Raw genomic sequence first — 18,361 nt, forward strand, 5'->3', positions numbered from 1 at the left:
TGAGGAACATCTACCCAGCTAATAGATTTAGTCCTTTCACTGTATGAAAACTCAAACTTTTCATTTTTAGGAAAGGTAACTTCAGTATAGACAGAAATATGGAAAGATTTTGTCACACTGGTTTCCTTTGACTGTTTCTAGTTGTCTCGATTGGGAAAGGTAACACGTTCACAGGCTGTCCTTTCGCCTTCTTTGCGAGCAGCATTAGATCTGGCCTGACAACTGTCGCCTCCTGCTGTGCAGAGACGCTCTGCCCCACCTGCTTGTCCACCCAGCTTGCCGTGAGCTCCTGTTCCTTTCCACGCATCATATTCTGCATGGAGACGTGATTGTCCAGGCGGTTCTCCACCCCCTAATATGCTCTACGTAGCCCTTCCCGGTAAGCAAGCTCCAAGGCCCCAGCCATGTTATTCCTCTGCCGCTTCTGAACCAGCGCCTGCTGCGACTTCTCCGTATCAATCGCATCCTTGATTTGTCTGATGGTAGCTGGATTCGCGTCATCTAGCTCGGCAAGCTTTTGCTCATTGAGTTTATCAGCAAATTTTCCAATAGAGGCACCATATTTTTTAACTACATAGACAAATAATCCTACTATTGATATGGTGGCGAAGGTCTCCAGGGTCATCACATACATTGCTTTGGATAGAGAATACAAGATAAGCCCAGTTCTGAGCACATAGGGTCCCGGAACGCCAGTTTTTTTTTTTTTTTTTTTTTTTTTTGCGGTTTTGGCCGGGGCTGGGTTTGAACCCACCACCTCCGGCATATGGGGCCGGTGCCCTACTTCTTGAGCCACAGGCGCCGCCCAGGAACGCCAGTTTTAGGATAAAGAAACTGGAAGAATTCCTCACGGATCAGACCAAAATAAACTTTTCCTCCGGATTCAGGAAGAGGTGGTAGAGGGACAAGACTTGGCTTCCAGCGTGAAAGATCCTTGTTGCCTGTAACACCCCTGGACCCAGGAGGGCTGAGCTCTTGAGAGAGGCGGCGGCTGGGGCAGAGGCAGAAAGGACCGCTGAGGACTGCGTGGTCAGCGAAGGGCCAGAGAGCTGTCTCCGCGTCGCTGTGACCCCTACCGGACCATCAGTCAGGGCCCACCTCTCAAATCTTGAAGTCCTGGAATAATAAGGCCTAACTTTACATTTACTGCTTAAAGCTAAAGGATTAAAATTCCTATTCAAAATGGCATTGCTAAATTAACAACACAGAAACACATGCCTGGCCTGGCCTGGTTATTAAGCATCTACTTTGTGCTAATGAGTTTGAGCCAAAACATTGACTTATGTTGTTGTTGTTGTTTTTTTTTTCCAGGCATATGAAGAGCTTCACTATTGTTAAAATACTCCAGCTATTTTTAACCCTTCCTTGGGTCTTACAAAGTGTGAAAATGAATAGAATTTAAATAAACACTGAGACCAAAGAGCTAAGGTCTTAAGGAACAATGTGGAAATTTTTCTTTCCTTCTCTACAGCATTGAAGTGAAATGTCATTTGGTTATCTGAATGCCAGTGACTAATCTGACAATAGGAATGTAGATGAACTTGGTAGATAGATACGAATTCATCAGAAATAAAAACAGTATTCTTTTTTTTAACATAGTATGCATTTTATTTATTTGATTTTTTTGAGACAGAATCTCACTATGTCACCCTTGGTAGAGTGCTATGGTGTCACAGCTCACAGCAACTTCAAACTCTTGGGTTCCAGCAATTCTCTTACCTTTGGGATGTGTTAATTCTGCAGTTAGAGACTTACGTCTTTAGTTGACTGGACAATATTAAAAAACTGTCAATTGCTAGTTTATCTAATTAAACCATTGTATTAGTATTGGCCATCCTTTCTGACACTAAAAGGCAAAATTATATGTTTCTGACTCCTTCTGTACCTTGTAGCTGAAAAATTAGATTTCTACATACTGAGCAGAAGCAAATTACACTTGATACAAGTATAGCCTTTGGTTATTAAAAAGATAGGCATAGAAAACACTCTTTCTAAAAATCTACCATAATAATGAATTATTTATACTTGAATGTATTCTATTCTTTAGAGGATAGGATCAGAAAAAAGAATTTTATTAAACATTAAAATGATGTTTGATTCTAGGAACGATAGTAATTATTCATACAAAGGCAGGTTAAAATATTAGTTTTATGAGGTCTGAGCACAATCTGATAAAGTAATATCACCTATTACATATGAATTTTTCTTTCATCATATTACAATGCATCCAATATAAAAATATTAAAGTAAAAGTTGATGCAATGTAGGTAGGAAGAATTAAATGACACAAAATTGGTGATAATTAAACAAGAATATATATGCCACAGAGAAATAGATAAGATTACATTCCTGAAAAAAAGTATTTAAGAAGGTAAACTATAATACCTAAAATGCCAAAATACTTAAATCAAGAAGCCTAGAGAACACCCAAGTGTTTTTCGGAGAATTCACTGCTAATTTCTCTTTAAGAACTGACAAAGCAGAAAATAAGCAATGACACTGACCACATGATGAATCAAGAAATAGGAGTAAGAGTCTCAGATTTCAAGTCTAAAATCCTTAGTAGAACGCAAAGGCCCTAAACATTCATTTTATTTCTTTCTATTCTATATGCTCTGTGTTCATCTTCAAATTCTCCATCCTAACCGCTCACCTCCTGGATTCCAACTCCTACTCTCGGTATAAATGACCACTTCAAATACATTGTATTCTCAAATAATTGATTTCTCAGATGTTCCAATCATCCACAAGGATGTAGGCGTGAAAATGTACGGGAACTTCATCAATCCCCATACCACAAGATCTTAGTTATTCACACAGAAGATCTTAGCTAATTACACAAGTAATTCTACCTGCGACAGAATTACTCCGGACTTGCTGAAGTATCAACTGAAAAGACTGTCTTCAGGTACCCGTAGACTGCTCCTTGAATATTAATCTTTATTACAGAGAGCCTCCAAAGACATACACTTTGTCCAACTAAGGAAAGGTGTTGTCTTTGCATACATAACCTGGCAAAATTGTATATAAATTCATTTGCATGTGAATTTATGTGAGACAGATGAATTCATTTGTTTCCTAGAAATAGTTCATGACACAAAGGAATTTCAGTTATAAAAATGATTCGACAAACACTGAATTGAAAATATTACTTTCTAATGGGACTTTCTAGTTGTTGGGAGGTACTTAAAGTATTAGTGAGAAGAAAAAAATATATTTCTATATGCCTATGCCATTACATATTAATAATTAAGATTAGGAACCCTGGTTTAACTGAGCTAAAAGGGCTGGCTCTGCGGTGTATTATTTTTACAGCCTTTGGATTATTATCTAACGTTTTCGGATCCCAGGTTTTCTTATCTATAAGCCAAAAGTAAATATAAGCAACATATAAATTTATGATTGCTATGAAATGCTTTAATGCACATTTAACCCATTCTTGTCCTCTATATGTTTTATAAATATGCCACTACTTTTGTTATTTCCCACTGCTGCTGTTACTTCTACTACTAGGACTAGCATGTTACTCAGGTATGTTTCTGACTACATCTTTGCTGCTAATTTTTCTGTTTTATGTTGGTCATTATGTAAATATATATACACACTATGTATTGTATATAATCTTTATTTATTTATTTATTTATTTATTTATTTGTGTGTATACATATGTACCTATTGGGTATACTTTGTTTAATGTCATTGTAAAGTAGTAGAAATATTAGAAAGAGAATAATCTATAATAACAATCTTAGGAGATGTAAGAGAAACATTTGCTTATTTTGACATTATTTCTTTATTATTCATTAACTCCAGTGAAAGACTCTATGTGAGCCTGAAGATAAGAAAATTCATAAGGCATGGTTGTTAATCTTAAGAAGCTTACATTGGGGGTGGCGCCCGTGGCTCAGTGAGTAGGGCGCCGGCCCCATATGCCGAGGGTGGCGGGTTCAAACCCAGCCCCGGCCAAACTGCAACCAAAAAATAGCCGCGCATTGTGGCGGGCGCCTGTAGTCCCAGCTGCTCGGGAGGCTGAGGCAGGAGAATCGCGTAGGCCCAAGAGTTAGAGGTTGCTGTGAGCCGTGTGACGCCACGGCACTCTACCTGAGGGCGGTACAGTGAGACTGTCTCTACAAAAAAAAAAAAGAAGCTTACATTGGATTTCTTTGATTTAATAATTATTGTTGGTGCTTTGGAATATAGATAAGTCACCTTCTGAAATAATTGATGGGAAAGGCTGATTTTCTATTGAGACCAAATATTTTTCTAGTGATAAATAGAGTATATAATTTAATTTAGATAAAATAAATGAAATTTAAATGTTTCTTTAAAATCAAAAATCGCTGCAATAATATTAAGCATTATATTTATTTTCAACAGTTGAAGTGATAGTGTGCTCAGATCCATATGGTTCCTGTAAAATTTTAAAATATGTCATTTATAAAAATATAAATAATCTTTTCTCACTCTTTTTTCCAACGTAAATAATGTCTGATAACACATTTTTAAAAATAAAATGAAAGAATAATCATAGGAATTGCCAGTTGGGAATAATTTTTTCGGTGCTTTGACAAAGACTGTGCTAAAGTTACAATCTTTTTTTACAATCATTTTTTTTAAGTAGAATGACCGCAACTGTCATTAGTTTTTTGCTGTAATTATTACTTATTTGAAAAAAAAAAACAAAACTTCCTGTGACATCAGTCTCTTGTATTTATAAAAGGGAAATATCATCTTAATTATGTTTGAAATGTTTGACGAGTTGTTTATCATACCACCAAGATATTGTGCGAACATGCATGTGTGTTCATAAACATAAGAAGATAACATGGGTTTTTTTTATATGTCTATATAGATAGATATGTATAGATATACACATATTTTGATGAGTATAGAGTATATTTAAGTAGAGAAATGTGGAGTCATGGCTAAAATTAATTTTCCCCAAGCAGAGGCCATTAAAACAATAAATTGCTAATAAAACTTAAATTGTAATTTTGATAAATTACTAGAATCTGTGTTGGAATAGCTTAAAACAGAAACTTTTCCTGGTGACAGTCTTAGGGATAGGCACATATTTCTGAGTTCTGCATCAAAGAAGCATTATGTTAGTATGGCAATGAGGCAAAAATATTCCTTCTTGTTTCTTGGAGAAGGAGGGAATATGACAAGAGCATTCTTCATAACAAAGATCCACTCTCCAAGTCATAAGACCATCATCCAACCTGGAACAGTAACTTCTCAGACTCCATCCTTCTGCATCTTTCCAATCTCACCTAAAGAGTGAAAAAATAAGCTAAGAAAAACATATTATAATATCACATCTCAGATTTGTACACTTATTAAAAGGTTTAATCATAAGATTTAGAAATATTTTTTCTCTTCCAAAAAGTACCAGCTACACTCACAGGGATCCAATATTAAGTAATGGCTCTCTGCTAAATGTTATGAAAGTCACAGACTCTATCTAACAACCAGTACTTTAGATGCCTAAAATAAACAAAATGGAGAGGAGACTGTCATTTCAGCATTTTTAATTGTAATCCACTGATGTTATTCTGGGCCCTTGCTGATGTGGTAGTAAGGCATGATACTGAAGAATTATAATAGAAAGATCTGCAAGAAACACGGTCTTATACGAAGACAAGTTATACCCTGTTTCCCCAAAAATAAGACAGTGTCTTATTTTAAGGTGTGCTCCCAAAGATGTGCTAGGTCTTATTTTCAGGGGACATCTTATCTTTCCAGTAAGTAGGTCTTATTTTCGGAGGATGTCTTATTTTCGGGAAAACAGGGTAGAAGTCCAAAATCAATAAGAAGATTTTTTCTTTTCTTTCTTTTTTTCTGATGTAAAGGGGAATCTTGGATGATTTTGAGGCCTTTGACTCTTATAGCTAGATAAAATATTAAGCACATTTAAAATCCTAGCCAGATTAACATAAATTTTCAACTAAAGGCTTATTTGCATCTCTTTATACTACCAGATATAAGGTCTGACAATTAAGTTCTCAAACTTGCCACTGTGTGTTTACCTTACAGGACTAAACAAACAGCTCCATAAGGATTAATAACCTTGTTGTATCAGTGCCCCACAGCTGTGCTTAGGTTAACATGTGGTGGTGTCTTGCTGAGTGACATTCATTATTGTTATTGCATGGTTTTGTGTGCTGTTGTGAGACTATCAGAGATTGAATTAGAGCAATAAACAAACATTAAATTTCTTGTGAAACTGGTTAAGAATAGAAGTGAAATCAGGAATGCGTTAGTCCAAGTGCATAACGATAAATCCATAAAGAAGATAGCAGTGTTCAAATGGATTAGGGGAGAGAAAGCATCACTGGTGAAGAGGTCAGAGAAACCAGAACAGATGAAAACATTCTAAAAATTTATAGAATTATGCATCAAAATCATAGACTGACTGTTAGAAGCATAGCAGACTAAGTAAACATCAATAAAGAAACAGGAAAATCATAAAGGACAATGTTGGAATGAACAAAACGTGTAAAAACAGTCCCAAAGCAGCTCACTAACAAACAAAAGCAAAAAAGAGTTCAAGTTTGCCAAAACCTTTTAGAGAGGCAAGATGATGTTTTGGGCTGTGTTATCACTGGTTTTGGTAGCTCCTGTCTTCATTCCTTTTATGATCAAGGAAGTTAATGATTTCCTTTTTATCTCTTCCTTAACTCAACTGTCATTAAGCATAAGGTTGTTTAAGTTCCATGCCTTTCTGTGGGGATGACAATTTTTGTGGGAGTTGAGTTCCACCTTTATTGCCATATGGTCTTAGAAGATACAAGGTAAAATTTTTGTGTTGAGGTTTGATCTGTGTCCTGGGATATGATCTATTTTTGAGAATGTTCCATGGGTGGAGGAGAAGAACGCATATTCTTTAGCATTGGGATGGATTGTTCTGTATATGTCTATCAAGCACAGTTGTTCTAGGGTCACAATTACAACCCTTGTATCTTTGTTTAGTTTCTGTTTAGAGGATCTGTCCAGCTCTGTAAGAGGAATATTAAAGGTCTCCCCTGATGTAATAGTGTTATGGGAAATCATATTGCTCAGACTAATTAAGGTCCATTTCAAGAATCTAGGACTATTTAAGTTGCGTGCATCAATATTTAGAATTGAAATGTCTTCATGTTGTATTGTTCCCTTGACCAACATGAAGTGTCCATCTTTGTCTTTTTTGCCTTCAGTTGTTTTAAATCCACTTGTATCTGAAAATAAGTTTGCAATCCTTCTTTTCTTCTGATTTCCATTTGCCTGAAAATTTGTCTTTCATCCATTAACTGTGAGTTTTAATTTGTCCTTCGAGACTAGGTGTGTTTCCTACAGACATAAAATGCAGGTTATCAATTTGATAAAGGGTTGATAACTAGAATCTATAGAGAGCTCAAAATAATCAACAGAAAAAGAGTAAATAATCCCATGTACCCGTGGGCAAGAGATATGAATAGAAACTTCTCTGATGAAAATAGACAAATAGCTAACAAACATTTGAAAAAAAATGCTCATTATCCCTGATTATCAGAGAAATGCAAATCAAAACCACCCTAGGATATCACCTAACCTTAGTGAGAATAGCCCACATCCCAAGTCTCAAAGCTGGCATGGATGTGGAGAGAAGGGAACAGGTTTGCATTGTTGGTGGGACTGCAAACTAATGCAACTTTTTTGGAAGGAAGTATGGAGAATCCTCAAAGTACTCAAATTAAACCTCCCATTTGATCCTGCAATCCCATTACTAGGCATCTACTCATAAGGAAAAAAATCCTTTTATCATAAGGACATTTGCACTAGACTGTTCATGACAGCTCAATTTATAATCATCAAAATATGGAAACAACTTAAATCTCCAAGAACACAGGAATGGATTAACAAGCTGTGATATATATGTACATATATATATATATATATATATATATATATATATATATATACCATGGAATACTATTCAGCCTTTAAAAATATGGAGACTTTACATCTTTTATACTAACCTGGATGGAGGTGGAACACCTTCTTAGTAAAGCATCACAAGAATGAAGAAGGAAGAATCCAATGTACTCAATTCTAACATGAAGGCTGTAGATGATCTAATACCAAGACTAGGGTAGAGGAATAAGGAATCAGGGAGAGGAGAGAAGGAGAGGAGGGTGGAGGATGGGGGGTGCATGGTGTATGGCACACCTCTTGGGGATAGGACACAATTACAAGAGAAAATTTACCTAACAACTGCAATCAGTATAACCTAATTCTATGTACCCTCAGTGAATCCCAAACAATTAAAAGAAAAGTTTTGGAAAAAAAAAGAAATTATCAGAAATTTTATGAATATTTTAAGGGCCCAATATTTTTCCCTGTAAGGGAAAGTCTAATAAAAAAGAATCAATGATAGTAGGGAAGGAAATACTGTAATAGAAATAAGGAATTCTGTTTATTGTCCTAGCAGTAGTCTGGACAGCGAGCTTAAATATATATCAATACATTTTTTTTTTTTTTATTGTTGGGGATTCATTGAGGGTACAATAAGCCAGGTTACACTGATTGCAATTTTTAGGTAAAGTCCCCCTTGCAATCATGTCTTGCCCCCATAAAGTGTGACATACACCAAGGCCCCACCCCCTCCCTCCTTCCCTCTTTCTGTTTCCCCCCCCATAACCATAATTGTCATTAATTGTCCTCATATCAAAATTGAGTACATAGGATTCATGCTTCTCCATTCTTGTGATGCTTTACTAAGAATAATGTCTTCCACGTCCATCCAGGTTAATACGAAGTATGTAAAGTCTCCATTTTTTTTAATGGCTGAATAGTATTCCATGGTATACATATACCACAGCTTGTTAATCCATTCCTGGGTTGGTGGGCATTTAGGCTGTTTCCACATTTTGGCGATTGTAAATTGAGCTGCAATAAACAGTCTAGTACAAGTGTCCTTATGATAAAAGGATTTTTTTTTTTTCTGGGTAGATGCCCAGTAATGGGATTGCAGGATCAAATGAGTGCTTTGAGGTTTCTCCATACATCCTTCCAGAAAGGTTGTACTAGTTTGCAGTCCCAGTATCATTTTTTTAAAATTGAATAGCAAAGGTAAGAATTGAACGAACAAGATAGTGTATCTAACATCTTGTGAAAGTTTCCCAAAGTATAATGGACATGTAAAATGGAATTCTAGAAAAAAAAGAAAAAGACAGTAGATCAGGAGAAACATTTGAAGTAATAATAGTTGAGAATTTTTCAAAATTAATGACATTATGACCAAATCACAGACCACAGACGCATAGAAAATAGAAAAGCAATATAATAGCAAAATATTTACCACTCAGTCTATTGTATTCAAAATGCAGGGGCGACGCCTGTGGCTCAAGGAGTAGGGCGCCGGTCCCATATGCCGGAGGTGGTGGGTTCAAACCCAGCCCCGGCCAAAAAAAAAAAAAAAAAAAAAATGCAGAAAGCAAAAAAACAAAGAAAAAATCCTGAAAGATTCTAAAGGACAAAAATGGCATCTTAACTATAAAAGAATAATAATATAAATTGCCATACATCAGATGCCACACAAACAAGAAGAGAGTGGAATAAAATATTTATGCTTTTGAAGGAAAATAACTACTACTCACCCTTCAAAGGTGAAGGAAATTAAAGACTTTCACAGAAAAAAAACAAACAAAAAAACCTAGGGAATTTCATCACCAGAAAAATTGCCCTGCAATAGATAAATGAATGTTTATTTTCTCTTGCTTTTTTCTTATAGACAGGTCTCATTTTATTACCCTGTCTTGAGTATAGTGACATGATCATACCTCACTTCCCCATGAACCTCTGGGGTCATGCTATCCTCCTATGTGAGCTTCCTGAGTACATGGAACACTCCAAGAATTTTTTTTGTTTTTGCTTTTATTTTTATTTTTCATATAGAGATATGGTCCTATTTTGTTCTCTAGGATGGTTTTGAACTCCTGGCCTCAAGTGATCTTCCTGCCTTGACATCCCCAAATGTTGGGATTGCAGGCCTGGGAAGCCTCACCTGGCCTCTACAGTTTTTATTTGAGAAAGAAAATGGTAGAGGCCAAAAACTCACATTTATATATTGAAAAGAACAACACTGAGAAGAAAAAGTTAAAATAAGAAATCTAATTTTCTATTCATTAATTCTTCTGAAAGGTAACTGTTAAAATTAGTAGAAGTAGTAAAAATGAGTGTAGATTATAGGTAAGTGAAATGATTTACAGCAATATTCCAAGGAACAAGAAGAAGCAACTGGAAACCCTTCGCTACAATGTAACTTCATTACATGAAAGGTGTCGTGAACTTGGAATATTGGAAAATACATACTGCAAACACCAGGGCGATGAGTAACATTTATTTATGTATTTTTTGAAAGATGCACAATTGATAGTCTATGAGAGAATAAAATGGAATCATATAGACAATAATAAAGCAAGTGATGTCAGAAAAAAAGAAACAAATACAGGAGAGATATTGTCAAAGTAGAATAAAAAGCAGGCAAGTGTTTCTACAAAACTGACTGTAAATGTAAAGACACAGATATGTTAAAGCCAAGGGATGAATACAATGCTAACATCAATTAAAAAAAGAGCTCACATGGCTGTATTATTTCCCACATGGCAGACTCCAGAATAACAACAACAAAATTATTAGGAATAAAGAGTACATTATACAATGGTAAAAGAATTAGTTCTTTGAGAAGAAATAATGATTCTAAATATGTATCCACCTAAAAACAGAACCTCAAAATATGAGGCAATCCGAGAGACCTGGTAAGTGCTTAGGCATAGCGAATAATTTATATTCGGAGACATAAGGATTTTTATTTCAGTAATTGATAGAGAAAGGAAGACACAATACATAAAGATATCTATACTTTATCTAAGTAGCTCTATTAATCAACTTGGTTTAATGATATTTATAGAATGCATCAGACATCATACATACATCAGCTGCATCAGCAGAATAAACACGGTTCCTAGTTAATATGAAACATTCACCAGGATAAATTATATTCTAAGCCATAAAACACAATTTAAGGATTTTAAATTTTTGTTTTGTTTTGTTTTTTTATTTCCCCCCTCCCCTTTCCCCATCCCTCTTTCCCTTATCCCCCACCATGAATTGATTTGAGTTTTTCTCTCATAAGGGTACATATTAGATCATCTACTGGCTTCATATTAAAATTGAGTCCATTGGATTCTTGCTTCTCTGTTCTTGTGATACTTTACTAAGAAGAATGTGTCCCAATTCTATCCAGGTTAATACAAAAGATGTAAAGTCTCCATCTTTTATAATGGCTGAATAGTATTCCATGGTATACATATACCACAGCTTGTTAATTCATTCCTGGATTGATGGGCATTTAGGTTGTTTCCATATTTTGGCAATTATAAATTGAACTGTGATAAACAGTCTAGTGCAAATGTTCTTACGGTAGAACAATTTTTTTTTTCTTCTGGGTAGAAGCCTAGTAATGAGATTGCAGGATCAAATGTCAGGTCTAATTTGAGTTCTTTGCAAATTCTCCATACATCCTTCCAAAAAGGTTGTATTAGTTTGAAGTCCCACCAATAGCGTAAAAGTGTTCCCCTCTCTCCATATCCATGCCAACATCTGCAGCTTTGAAACTTTGTGATACGGGCTATTCTCACTGGGTTAGGTGATGTTTCAGGGTGATTTTGATTTGCATTTCTCTGACAATCAGTGATGGTAAACATTTTTTCAAATGTTTGTTAGTCATTCGGTCTTTCTTCATCAGGGAAGATTCTGTTCATATCTCTTGCCCAGTGGTACATGGGATTGTTTACTCTTTTTTTTCTTTATTAATTTGAGTTCTCTATAGATTCTATTTATCAACCCTTTGTCAGATGCATTCCCTGAAAATACCTTTTCCTATACTGATGGTTGTCTTTTTGTTTTACTTGGTGTGTCCTTAGCTATGCTATTTAAAGATTTTTTGAAAGAAACTTATAAACTATGTCATGAGTTAGGAGGATAGGAAAAACGAGTAAATCAAGGGAGATGATTTTAAGACAGTAAAACTGTCCCGTATTATGTAACAGGGGAAATAAACATAACACCAATTTTTCAAAACCCATATAATTTTACATAACATACAGAAAACTTAAACATATGTTAAGAAGATATAAATAAGGTACAGACTCACTTAACAACCATGTATTAATATTGCTTCATTAATTGTTACAGATGGCCTATGCTTATCATGATACTAATTATAGGGCACAAAGTATTTGACAACTCTCTGTACTATACAATTTTTCTGCCAATCTAAAACTTCTCTAAATAGAAAATTCATTTTGATTAAAAACTGTAATGATGCAGACCTACAGTATGGGAAGACAAGTTAATAAGTAAAGGAACAATAATGAAAGAACATAATAATAAAAATATAACCAAAAATCAATAACATAGCAACCAGCCAGACAACAGAGAAAGTCAACTATATAAAAGTTGACTTTTGAAAAAGAGCAATGAAATTAAAATAAATCCTTAGTGTGATCACTCAAGCAACAGAGACATAAAACTCAGATGACTAATACGAATTTAGAAAGAAACACTATTTGAAGTTTTACAGATCAGCTGCATTTTAAGAAGATAAATACTGATGAATTTCTTTGAAAAATACAAATGCTACAAGAGAAATAAAAATACATTTTTATACAAAATATAGACCAGGTGGCTTCCTAGCTAATTTTCCCCAAACATTTAAGGAAAATATAATAGCAAACTTATTACAAATCTGACAATATATGGAATGCAAATTACACTCTAATTCCTCTCAAAAAGCCAGGGTTTCCATAAAGTCCACGTGGAAATTTAAATTGCACACTATTTTAAACTGCACATAAACTTTACGGCCGCCCTGTATAATTGCAAATTTTTTTTTTTTTTTTGAGACAGCGTGTAAACTGTTACCCCAGCTCAAGTGCATAAAGTGCCGTGATATGATCTTAACTCACTGCAACCTCAGACTCCTGGTCTCAAAAGATCCTCCTACCTCAGCTTCCCCCGTAGTTGGGACATCAGGTTCAGGCCACCATAACTGGCAATTTTTTTTTTCTATTTTTGTTGGAGATAAGATCTCACTCTTGCTCAGGCTGGTCTTGAACTCCTGATCTCAACCAATCTTAAAGCCTTGCCCTCCCAGATGCTTACAAATTTTAAACATAACTAGCAGAAATAGTGCAGTGTTATGTAAATAATAGATCTTTTCTGAGTAAGTAAAATTTATTCTATGAATGGAAAGTTATTTTAACATTAAAAATTAATCATGATTCTTCACATTACCTGGATGCAGGAGAAAATAATATACATATCATAACAGCTGAATAAAATGCACTTGATAAAATTTAAAACACACGCCTCATTTTATAATAATAATAGGAAACTTTCTCAATCTGGTATATTAAACATAAGCTAAATAAATAAATACCATTACTTAAATACCATTATTGCCCCTGAGAGTGACAAAAATTGTTGCCCATTACTACAACTTCTATTCAATATTTTACTGAAGATCTTATCCAATGTCGTAAGGCAACATAAATAATGGCTATGAAAATAAAAAAAAGTTGATTTTTTTGTATATGTCATTATAATGTCATAGAGAATTACTCCTCTATTTACAAATCAACCATAGAAAATAGAAACTGAAGTTAGACAAATATAAATACACAATTGTCAATTATATTTCTTTACGTTGACAATGAAAATGAGAATGGCATTCAACAAACAAGTCTAATTTGTTGTGGTACAAAAATTCCTAGATAGGAATAAGGCTAGTAACACATTAAGATTTTGTGATAACTCTACACTTACAAGTGTGAAAAGCATTTCTTAAGGTGTATGTTAGTAAGTGGAGAGCCTATTCCAAGTTCATGGATTGTTCTAGTGGTACCAATGAAATGACAATTTTTCCCGAGTTTCTCTAAAGCTTCTGTGTATTGTCAGTCATAATTTCAACATTATTTTTCATTGTTTGGAAAAATAAAATATGAGTCTAACATGTAGGTAGAAACTCAAGTGACCTAAAAATATTAATGGCAATTTTGAGTCAGAACAAAGCTGAAGAACGTCTATTACCTCTACCAAGACTTAATATAAATGTACACTAACTGGGCCCAACAACAGTAGCTCAGCGAGTAGGGCCCAGCCACATACCCTCAGGCTGGCAGTTTCAGCCCTGCAGGGCCTGCTAAACAACAATGACAACTGTAACTAAAAAATAACCCAGCATTGTGGCAGGTGCCTATAGTCCCAGCTGCTGGGGAGGCTGATGTAAGAGAATTGCTTAAGCCCAAGATCTTGTTTGAGGTTGCTGTGAGCTGTGATGCCACAGCACTTTACCAAGGGTGACATAGTGAGACTCTGTCTCAAAAAAAAAAAAGAAAAAAAATACACTAACTATAACAATGTGATGCTGGCTAATGAAAGCAAATGGTTCAATGGGACAGAAACCAGAGTCCAATTGGAGACACAGACATTAATCTTTAACTGATATGAAATTTTAACAAAGTCTCTACTACAAATTCTTTGAGGGAGAGAATGATTTTACAATTAACTGGATAGCCACAAAAGAAAAAGGTAATCTTAGTACTTTCCTCTTTCCAAACAAGCACACATTAATGTCAGATGGTGACAGGCCTAAATGATATATATAAAGTCATTAATCATCTAAGAGAAAAGGCAAGAAAGTCAAGTTGTCATAAACATGGTCTATGCAAAGATTTTTAAAATAGCATACAATATCAATAACAAAAATTGATAATGGTGTATTATTAAAATTAAGAACTTCTAGTATTCAAAAAGACCTGATGATTAAGGGGAGTGATACAAAAATGTGCAGAATGAGAGATGATGTATATATATGTATATATACATACATACGTACATACATACACATATATACACATATTTCCTTCACATACTCTCACAGAGACATTCTAAATAAATACAAAAAGAAATTGAATTGAATGTATGCTTCATAGAAAGTTAACACATTGTTTTAAAAATAAACTTGTGGAAATATTTTATTATCATTCTTAATCACAGAAATTCAAATTAATATTATAACACTTATTACTATTTTCATATGCCTTAAATCAGCAATTCCATTTTTATATAATATATGCCCAACAGAAATATACCAAAACAGTTGTAAAAAAAATGGTCATAGAAATTTTGTGCATCAAAACCCCAAAGTGGGAATGACTCAAATGTTAAACAACCATTGGATGAGTTAAGCCTGGTAACTTTCCATGTTGGCATTCTATACAGAAATGGGAAGAATAATTACAAACTTATACAGGTAGAGGGGGATGGGAAGGGAGGGGGGATGGTTGGATAGAGGGAGGGTTAATGGTGGGACCACACCTATGGATCATATTGAAAGGGTACAAGGCAAATCTATCAAGAATAGAACATAAATATCTTAACACAATAATTAAATGAGGTGAAAGCTATGTTGATTAGTTTGATATAAGCACTCCAAACTGTATAAAAAATCAACACATTGTACCCCATATATGCATAAATATATTCACGATCTATGTGTATTTGACTTAATAAAAGGAAAAAACAAACAAACTTATACATATAGAATATGAATGAATGTCACCCATTTAATGTTGGAAATTAGTTGAACAAAAAAGTTCATGTTGTATGATTCCATTTATATTAAGACAAGAATTAAGAAAAGGAAAAAACAAACAAACTTATACATACAGAATATGAATGAATGTCACCCATTTAATGTTGGAAATTAGTTGAACAAAAAAGTTCATGTTGTATGATTCCATTTATATTAAGACAAGAATTAGGCAAAACTAGGTAATGGTTTTACAATTCAAAATATTGTTTGAACTGAGTATGATCCGACTGAAGCACAGCATGAAGGAATCTTCTTGGTTAGTAATTACCCAGCCTTTTCATGAATCAAGATCTTGAGCTGAACATTAAACATGTGTGAACTTCAGGGAGGAGATGCCTCCCAAAAAAGTAATAAGAATAATTGTTCAATTTACCTACACTAAATCCACAAGGAACATCATAATGATAGTGTTAACAATGGAAAATACCTTCATTCTCCAGTTTACAAAGTAATACATACATAACTGCATTTCACAAAACATATTAGTATACCACTGTGAATTATATTAACTTTTGGTTAGTTTATTTTTTTCACTATTGTAATATTATATGAAAACTAAACACTTCAAGCAGTGTGTAATTTACTTAAAAACGGACATTTACATCATCTTCCATTTAGTATCTTAGACTATGGAATTATAAAAATTACTATAGCAAAGTATAAAATTTCAGGTTTATAAGAACTCTATAAAGGTACAAGATGCCATTATCCATTAGATCAATTAATACTTCTTAATTAAAACGCAACATCACTAATCATCAAGGAAATACAAAACAAAACCCACAACAAGATATCACCTAATCCCAGTGAGAATGGTTTTATCAAAAAGTCCAAAAATAATAGATGCTGGCATAGATGTAGAGAAATGAACACTTACACTTTATTGGTGGGATTGCAAACTAGTACAATCTCTATGGAGAATAGTATGGAGATTTCTCAAAAAACGAAAAGTAGATCTACTATTTGATCCAACAATCCTACTGCTGGCTTTTCCCACCTGAAAAGAAGACAATTTCCATTCCACTGTTTATTGCACAATTGCTAAGGTGTGGAATCAACCCAAGTGCCCATAAATTCATTAGTGCATCAACAATATGGGATGTGCTTATATACTTTGGAATACTACTCAGCCATGAAGAAAGGTGACTTCATCCTCCTTGCGACAATTTGGATGGAACTGAAGAAGTATCTAAAGAATGGAAAAATAAACACCACAAGTTCTCACTGTTAAATTGGACCTAACTGATGAGCACTCATGTGCATATGGAGAAGCAGAACACAATGCTAATGAGGCAGGTGTGAGGAGAAAGGGGCTGGTGAGTGAAATCATTCCTAATGGGGACAATGTACACTATCTGGGTGGTGGCCTCACTTACCAAACTAACTCAAGCAGTACAGAAGCAATCCATATTACTAAAACATTGTACTTCTGTAATATTCTGAAATTTTAAAAAGTATCTCATTCATACTTGAATACCTTCAATAATAACAATTCATTATCTTCTATAGCATTGCAATGCAAATTATTTAATTAATGAAAGTTATGAGATACAAAAAGTCATTAACATACAACAGTGGAAGGAATTTCAACTTCCCAAAGAGGAGGTTGAAATTAAAATCAAATTCTAGCCTGGAATTTGATTTTAATTTTTGAAGATTGTTAGAAAATAAAATTTTTGCATAATCAATGATTGGATTTTAGACACTTTTTTCCTAGATATGTAGTACACTGCTTAATCTAACAATGATTAAAATATGTATTGCTGTATTTATGGTAGAATTCAGAGAAGATTAATGCCCACATGTAATACAAATCTTTATACCTTCTATTATGCATATTGACACATAGAGGAAAGAGTAGCTCCATCCTGGAGTTATCATGCACAAGTTCCAAACTCCTTGCATTAACAATGTGATTAATGACACTGCTTCCAACCAGGAATGCTTCCAAAAATGGCATATTTTGAAGAAATTAGACAAAATTCATCTTGGCTAACTTTATGAGTGGTGATATTTTCTTCTGCTGTTAATTCTGTAAGATTTAGAGCAAGTCACAACTTTTTTGGAAAAAATCTTAATAGAAATTACGTCTTAAACATATCAGCAAATTCATGAATTTTATTGGGAATATAGATGAAAATTTTACTCACGTGGTGGTCAAGAATGAAGATTGTTCTTAGCTGTTCTAATATTTGATGGAAAGAAAGGAGTAGCCACCATTTTATTTAAGCATTTACAAAAAAGGGACACAGGAGCCCAAGGCAAAACACCCAAATTTGCCTTTGCCTTGGGCAGTTATTCCTGGCTGTCTTCTCATAGCGATCTCCTTCCTAGACTTTTCCTTTGCTATTAAAACTCCACGTGAGTTCTCCATCCTTCAATTTGCTTTCAGCAGCGCTGCAGCTCTCCTAGGAAATACAGACTGGCTCTTCACAGGCCTTAGCCAAAAAAAGTGGCCTAGTTTACTTGGTGAATTGCTGTTTAAGGCAGGGACATCTGACATAATTACAGCAATTCAATCATACAGAGAAGTTCCCTGAATGTACTCTGTGACGAATTTGGGGTTTTTTTTTTTTTGGTTTGTTTGTTTTTTTATTTTTTGAGGAGATAAAAGCCAGAGATATGTTTCTTTCTGCTTCCTAATCATGGCCTTCGGATGTGACACCTGAATCTATCGGAGCT

The 18,361-nt window shown here is 34.4% G+C and overlaps 1 pseudogene; it reads right to left on the bottom strand.

The window, feature by feature from the left end:
* Positions 1–352: 352 nt before the first annotated feature.
* The window catches only part of LOC128566420 (ATP synthase F(0) complex subunit B1, mitochondrial-like), a 36,223-nt pseudogene continuing 18,214 nt past the window's right edge, over positions 353–18,361 (bottom strand).

The sequence above is a fragment of the Nycticebus coucang genome, chromosome 15 (genome assembly GCF_027406575.1).
Source record: "Nycticebus coucang isolate mNycCou1 chromosome 15, mNycCou1.pri, whole genome shotgun sequence".
In the NCBI taxonomy this organism is placed as follows: Eukaryota; Metazoa; Chordata; class Mammalia; order Primates; family Lorisidae; genus Nycticebus; species Nycticebus coucang.